Source organism: Colobus angolensis, unplaced genomic scaffold (assembly GCF_000951035.1).
Source record: "Colobus angolensis palliatus isolate OR3802 unplaced genomic scaffold, Cang.pa_1.0 Scaffold24, whole genome shotgun sequence".
In the NCBI taxonomy this organism is placed as follows: Eukaryota; Metazoa; Chordata; class Mammalia; order Primates; family Cercopithecidae; genus Colobus; species Colobus angolensis.
Window position 1 is genome coordinate 8,269,170 of NW_012115599.1, and position 8,056 is coordinate 8,277,225.

Consider the following 8,056-nt stretch of genomic DNA (forward strand, 5'->3'; position numbering starts at 1 on the left):
TGAAAGAAAGTAGACACTTGGAAAAAAGGAACAGCACGGGGTGAGTTGACCATTTTTACAGTATTTTGCCTGAGCGTAGGCCAAATTCGGTGCTGCACACTGTAGTTCTGATAGAACTCCAACAGCAAACCTCTACTGCACTGGCTTGAAAAAAGCAGAAGACAGAGTTCACGATAATCAGCCACTGGAAGGGAGAGGGAAGTCTCAGAAAGGATACAGTCAGAAAGAATGACCACAATTTCTGTGTTTAAACAGCCCAAATCTCTGGCTAACACCCAAAGCACAAAACCACAAGGCAGATTCTGGCTAAGAATATGAGCTTTGAATACCTGTGGGATGATATCAAAATGTCCAACATACATATAACTGGATCCCAGAAGAAGAAGAAGAGATAATAGGTCATAAAAAAACGAAGAAATAATTTCCAATTTTTTCCAAATTTAGTGACACACATAAATTTACAGACTCAAGAAACTCAGTGATTCATGAGCAGGACATACACACATAAAATGACATCAATATCATCAGACTCAAACTGCTGAACACCAAAGATAAAGAGAAAATCTTGATAACAACCAGAGAAAAGAATACAAAACACACGGCTAAACAATGATTCAAAATATCACGAACTTCTCACTTGAAACTAAGATACCAGAGACACTGGTAAAACACTGAAAGTGCTGGAATAGAAAGCTATCAACCAAGAATTCTACATCCAGAGAAAATAAACTTCAAGAATCAAAGTAATATAATGTCATTTTCAGAGGAAAGGAAATAATTGCCAGCCTGGAAGTCTATACTGGTGAAAATATCCCTAAAGAAAGAGTGAAATAAAGATGTTTTAAGATAAAGAAACATTGAAATAATGTATTGCCAGTAGATCTGTACCAAAAGAAATTCTAAAGAGGGTTCTTTGAGAAGATGAAAAGGATCTCAAATGGAGCTTAGAAATGCAGAAAGAATTAAGAGCCACAGAAAAGGTATGTGGGTAAACATAAAAGAATATATAATGTAAAAACTATAATAATCATGTCAAGGGAGTTAAAATATACACAGAAAAAAATATAAATGACAATAGTAATACAAATCAGAAGTCAAATGAAGTTAAAGTGTTCTAAGGTCTTTGAATTGCTTGGGTGGAGGTAAAAGTACTGTTTTACATGTAGTGTAATCTAACCCATGCCAGTCAGACCTCCCCTTCAAGACTTAGGGACTTACTCCCTCAGCTGTCACCTCTCCTTATGAGTTGCCATCAGCTGAAAAGGGCCACCTTGCCCAGTGACATGCCTCCTTCCCAAGGCAGCCTACATCCAATAACTGCTTAATGTGTGGATATAAAAGCCTGGCCCCTCACCCAAACTCAAGACAATGCTGAAAAGCCATCCCCACTTCCAAGGTTCCCTGGAGAGCGCTTTAGTCTTTCATTCTAATTGCAGCACAACCCAACTTCTCCCTTTAACAAACCTGCTTCCTTTCCTTCCTTTCCACTGGTGTTAAGCCAAGAACATTTCCCCAGTAAACCTTCTGAACAATAACTACACCTCAAAGTCTGTCTCCTGGGAGACCCAACCTGAAACATTACATTCGACTTTCAAAAGTCTAGGAGCTATGTTTAAATTCTAGGATAACCTCTAAAAGAGTACAAAAACAAAATGTAAGATTAGCAAACTAAAAGAGGTGAAAATAGAATAATAAAAAATAATCCAGGCTGGGCGTGGTGGTTCACGCCTGTAATCCCAGCACTTTGGGAGACTGAGGTGGGTGGATCACTTGAGGCCAGGAGTTCAAGACCAGCCTGGCCAACATGGCAAAACCTTGTCTCTACCAAAAATATAAAAATTAGCAAGGCGTGGGTGGTACACGCCTGTAATTCCAGCTACTCGGGAGGCCAAGGCACAAGAATTGCTTAAATCTGAGAAGACAAGGTTTCACTGAGCTGAGATCATTCCACTGCACTCCAGCCTGGGCAACAGAACAGAGACTCCGTCTCAAAAATAACAATCATCATCCTCATCATCATCATCATCCAAAAGAAGGCAAGAAAGGAGACAAAAGGGAACATAGAACAGGTAGGAAAGAAATGAATTAACCAGATGACTGTTAAACTTATGAAAAGACAACCAGTAATAATCAAGAAAATGCAAATTAAAGCAATACAATTATTCATCCGATAGATTTGGAAAGGTTTAAAGAATGATACCATCCAGCACTGGCAAGGATTCCAGATTACCGACTCTTTCACATATTGCTAGTGGGAATGTAAACTGTTACCACCATCTGCAAAAGCAACTTGGTAATAGATATTTAAATTAAATATTCATTGACCCTTTGTAGCGGAAACTAACTATTCAAAAAACTTGTTTCCTCTTGTTCTGAGCACACCTACACTACATTTTCCAGATTCTTCTGTAGGAGACAACTGAGTCCTAGCTCAGTTATGACACTACATTCACTTGTCAAAGGTAGCAAGCTCCTGTGGCCTGAACCCCGGAGTGATTATGTGTAGCAGAGACCTCTGAGTACCTGGAACTAATGTGGACTATTTTACTTTTACTATATTTGAAAGATGATATATTCTAGGGTCTATTTGTTAGAGCAGTTAGCTTACTGTAACCTATATATCCTTTGACCCAGCAATATTGCTTACAGGCATCTGTCTTTAGAGGTAAAATTATGGAATACATAAGACCCTTTGTGTAAGGAAACATATGACCAGAGCAACCTGAATGTTCATTAGTAAGAGAAAAGAGCTGCATCAGTTATAATACATCCATACTAAGGAATATTACGCAGCTATTAGGAGTTATCTCTGTGCCTACTGACCTGGAGAGCCTACCATAATGGTTAAGGGGGAAAAAACCAACCTGATATAAATGCTTAATATAATTTATTTTGTAAGAAAAGAGAAACTGACCCCAAAAAAATGGCATATACATGTGTGCATATATTTGCATGAGGATGGAGAAAGGTATGCAAAAATGTGAATCAAGTTTTTAACATTAATTATCTCAGTGATGTAAGAATGAGCAAATACAGGCTATGGGAAAGAAAAAAAGAATAACAGAATGGAAGCCTGTCTCTGTGTAATATTGAATACAAATGTAGAATATAAAATTGAATCATTAAATATTAAATCAAATATGTAAAAATTAAATATATATGTATGTAGAGAAGGATGAGAAGGTAATATCAACTTATATAAAATTCACTTTTGTCTTAAACGTTAATATTTTAATGTTACTTTTATAATTTTAAAAAAACTGAAAAAAAAAAAGGAACAGGCTTAACCCCTACCTGGATTGGGCTTTTTATACCACATAGTGACCATTTTTCTAAACTGATCAGCCTGGATTTGAGACTATGTAGTGGTGTTGGGGTTGTATGAGTGTCTTGTTGAGCCCAAAAGTCCACAATCACTATGAGGGTGGAGTTTTCCCTGAAAAAAAAAAAAAAAAAAGTCCCCATAGTCAGTCCTCCCAGGTAGAGTTCAAATCTGGAATAGGAAATGAAGGTGCGAGAGGCAAGTCTTAGACTAGAATAACTAGTTAAACTTTAATGTTCTTACAAATTGCCTAGAAGCCTTATTAAAATACAGATTATATTTCACTGGGTCTAGGGCAGGGCCTATGATTCTGCATTTCTCATAACTTTCTAGGTGATGCTGATACTGCCAGTCCTTGGACCACACTTTGCACAGCCCAAGGACTAGTGTGAGGGAAATCTTTCTGCTCTCTCTGGGGGCAGAAGTAGAATACAGGGAGCAGGGGGCGAGGTGTTAGCTAAGTTGCCCCAAACAAAGCAGGAATAAGACCGGGAGCTGGGCTACCAAGACACTTTAAAAATGGCCCGAGCCATGCATGCCTCAGTTGCAATCTACTGTGTATATGCACTCCCCCTCCATCAACCTCGAACCTTCCGTGAAGTCTTGTTAAAAGTTACATCCCGGCCGGGCGCGGTGGCTCAAGCCTGTAATCCCAGCACTTTGGGAGGCCGAGACAGGCAGATCACGAGGTCAGGAGATCAAGACCATCCTGGCTAACACGGTGAAACCCCGTCTCTGCTAAAAAATACAAAAAAACTAGCCGGGCGAGGTGGCGGGCGCCTGTAGCCCCAGCTACTCCGGAGGCTGAGGCAGGACAATGGCGTAAACCCGGGAGGCGGAGCTTGCAGTGAGCTGAGATCCGGCCACTGCACTCCAGCCTGGGCCACAGAGCGAGACTTCGTCTCAAAAAAAAAAAAAAAAAAAAAGTTACATCCCAGGCTCTGCTGCATTGTCAGGAATTACAAGTGATAATTCCTGGAAAGACTGATCCCATGCTTATGATTAAGTGTCAACAGTAAGAGCTGGGTCTGTTTCCCCTGAGGTCAATGTAGTGGTTGCAAAGGGCTCCCCAGCAGGAGGAGCCCTAGTAGCCTCTGTCCAGGTGGTATGGGGAGCAGAAGCTGCCAAATAGCACCCCTGATGGGAGAAGAACTGAGGCCGTTTCTGGCAAATCCACCAAATAAAAATGAACCAAGCTAAAATGGCTTAAGCAACAAAAAGGGGTTATTTTCTCATGTAACAAAGAGTCTGGAAGTCAAGTAATTTCAGGGTTGGGTGGTTCTCAATCCAATGACACCATTAAAGACCCAGGGACTTTCTGTCTTTCTGCTCTGCCCTCCCAGGCATGTTGGCTTTTGTCTCAGGCTGTCCCTTCATGGTGGCCAGATGACTGTGGATGGTTTAGGCATTACAAGCTCACACAACACGTAAGACGGAACACTCCTTCCTTGTATCCCTGGCAAAGATAACTTTCCCAGAAGCAGCACCCTCTTTCTCCAGTCCTCCTTGCAACTCAAGAGCCAGAATTGCACTACATGCCAAGTTCCTCTACCAACCATAAAACAGGGGAACAAGATTCCCTTGCTTGGCTTACAGGAATAAGACGATCTCTCTTTATGTGAGTGGGGTCTAAGCTTCCTTAACAATGCAGCTGCCTGATTCCCAAGGCAGCAGGGTGGTCTGTGAGCAGGGAAATACCTGGACTGGGGACATGTACTGGTGTTGGGGTTGGATGGGAGAATGAATTTGGGAAAAGCAGACAGTGGTGTCTTCCATTCCTGAAAACACCCATAAATACATGGAAGGTTCTTTGAGGGGTGTTACTTTCCATCAATAAAGGTAGTAGGTGGTCAAGACACCATCCTGCAGTCATAAATCAACCCTGGAAGACAAAGGAGAAGAAAAATCAAGGAAGTGGATAGAGATCAAGTTTCACCAAGAACTATAAAGATCCAAACAAAGGGCCCCGTGGGAACTATGCACATTCCTACTTCAGTGCTTTTACCTGTGCAGTCTGAACTGCCTCACCCCTACACACACACGCACACCTGGCACACTCTCTTATCTTTTATCACAGACCTTCATTCCCTCCATTTCAAGTCTGTTACACCTCAGAAACTTCTCTAACGAATCCAGCCTACAATAATTTATCCATTCTCTATATTCCTTGCGCATTTGTAGTCTATAACACACACTCTGTCATTTAACTATAGTGTGCATTTTCTGGAACTATTAGTTTTTATACATGATTATAACAGGATGTTAAAATAGAACTCTTTCTGACTCCTCCAGAGCACCTAGAAAATAGGTGTCAGCTATCCTCACTTTCCAAAGCAAGATGTCAAACCATCTATGCAAGAATTCCAAGGAAAAGGTCTCACAATTTTGAATGTTCTCACCACAAAGAAATGACGTGTTTGAGGTGATGGATAGGGTAATTCTCCTGATTTGATCATTACACAATGTATATATGTATCAAAACATCACACTGTGCCCCATAAATATGTACAATTATTGTGTCAATTAAAAACAAAATAAAACTTTTAAAAAATGGGGGAAAAATGGTCTGAGAAACAGTTTTGTGACCATTGTCCTTAATGGTATAAAATGTTGAAATTGAGCAACCTGGGAAATAGACGTTCTCATTCTCCTATTAGTGTGCTTTCTGTCTTAACGTCCCCTTACAGGATTGGATTCAACTGCAAGTGAAAGAAAACACAAAGCAAATGACTTCTAAAAGAAAGAACTGTATTCCTCTCTCATGTAAATACCTAAAGTAATGGCTCAAGGCTGATATGGTGAATCTATCTACATTCCCACCAGTAAGAAAGGAGAAAGGTCTAAGTCCTTTTAAGGACACTTCCTGAACACAGCACACACACAGTCTTTATAGCCCATTGGCCAGAACTGAGTGACATAACTAACCCTAGTTACAAGGAAGACTGGGAAATGTAATCTTTATTCTGAAAAGCCCTGTGCCCAGTCAAAAGTCTAAGGCTACAGGCCGGGCGCGGTGGCTCAAGCCTGTAATCCCAGCACTTTGGGAGGCCGAGACGGGTGGATCACGAGGTCAGGAGATCGAGACCATCCTGGCTAACACAGTGAAACCCCGTCTCTACTAAAAAAAACTACAAAAAATTAGCTGGGCAAGGTGGCGGGCGCCTGTAGTCCCAGCTACTTGGGAGGCTGAGGCGAGAGAATGGCGTAAACCCAGGAGGCGGAGCTTGCAGTGAGCTGAGATCCGGCCACTGCACTCCAGCCTGGGCGACAGAGCGAGACTTCATCTCAAAAAAAAAGAAAAAAAAAAAGTCTAAGGCTACATCACTACGGAAGACACAGTGAGGAAACTAGGTGTTTCTTCCATAATCCACCTCTTTTTTTGTTGTTTTCCTTGAGATAAGATCTCGCTCTGTTACCCAGACTGAAGTGCAATGGCACAATCATTGCTCACCTCAGCCTCAACCTCTCAGACTCAAACAATCCTCCCACCTCAGACTCCCAAGTAGCTGGAACTACAGGTGCACATCACTATGCTCGGTTAATTTTTTAATTTTTTGTAGAGAGGGGATCTCACTATGTTGCCCAAGCTGGTCTCAAACTCCTGGACTCAAGCAATCCTCTCTCCTTGGCCTCCCAAAGTTCTGAGATTACAGATATGAGTCACTGTGCCTAGCCCCCCAATCCACCTCTTTAACCCTAAAAATGCCCATGTGCACCCATCTTGAAATACATAGAACATATCCATCCTTTCCATAAAGGAAGGCAATAACCCAATCAGTAACTGCATTCAGCTTAAATCCAGAGTGTATGACTGGTGCCCAGTCCTCTCCCTCAGGCCCAGATGCAGCTCTCAGTGGTCAGGTGATCTATATGCTAATAGTGAGTTATCTTCCCATCACATACCTAAAATTAAAATGGTAGAGAAGAAACAAGATAACAACAATTTCTAAAGACTCCCATTTGGAAATGGGGAGAAGGGGAAATGCCCAGAAGTCACTGGCCCATAACTATTATCATATCCCACCGGGCAGGAATAGCAAAGGCTCCTGTCCTTGATAGTGAAGTCATTTCCTTGGTTGGACACTCTGGCAGCTTCTCACTCTCCTTTCTGAGAATAATTCCCTTGTCCACTGGCCCTGGCTTTACCTTCTGGAAGTTTCTCCTTTATCCATCATCCTCTTGACTACATCTGAAATGGGCCTTGGAGGGCACACACAATCTCCTTTCACACACGCACTCTTCCTGCTAATGCAATCTCTGGAACACAGGCATTACTCTACAGAATGCTGCTCACAGGTTTTTTTGTTTCCAATATGATTCCCTCAAAATTTTAGTAGGCTTCCAGTTTATCTGTTTCCATGTGTGAAAAACCACAGACAACAATGTCATCTAGACACAGCTTTTAAGCCTAAAGTCTCAGGCTTTTTACTTACTGGCCAGTGTTTGGCCACACCTGTCTCTCTCTCTTAACATAGTAGCTACTGAAACAAAAGTTTGGTAAGATTTGATTTTTGCAACCAGCTAAGCTGATTCCCATGATGGCAGAGAACTCGTAAAGTAAGTTGCTTGAAGAGGGTTTGGGGCCACAGTGCTACATGTTAGTGAGGTTGTCATTTTGCAGCCACCTCTTTTTTTTTTCTTTTGGTTGAGACAGAGTCTTGCTCTGTTGCCCAGGCTGGAGTGCAGTGGCCAGATCTCAGCTCACTGCAAGCTCCGCCTCCCGGGTTTACGCCA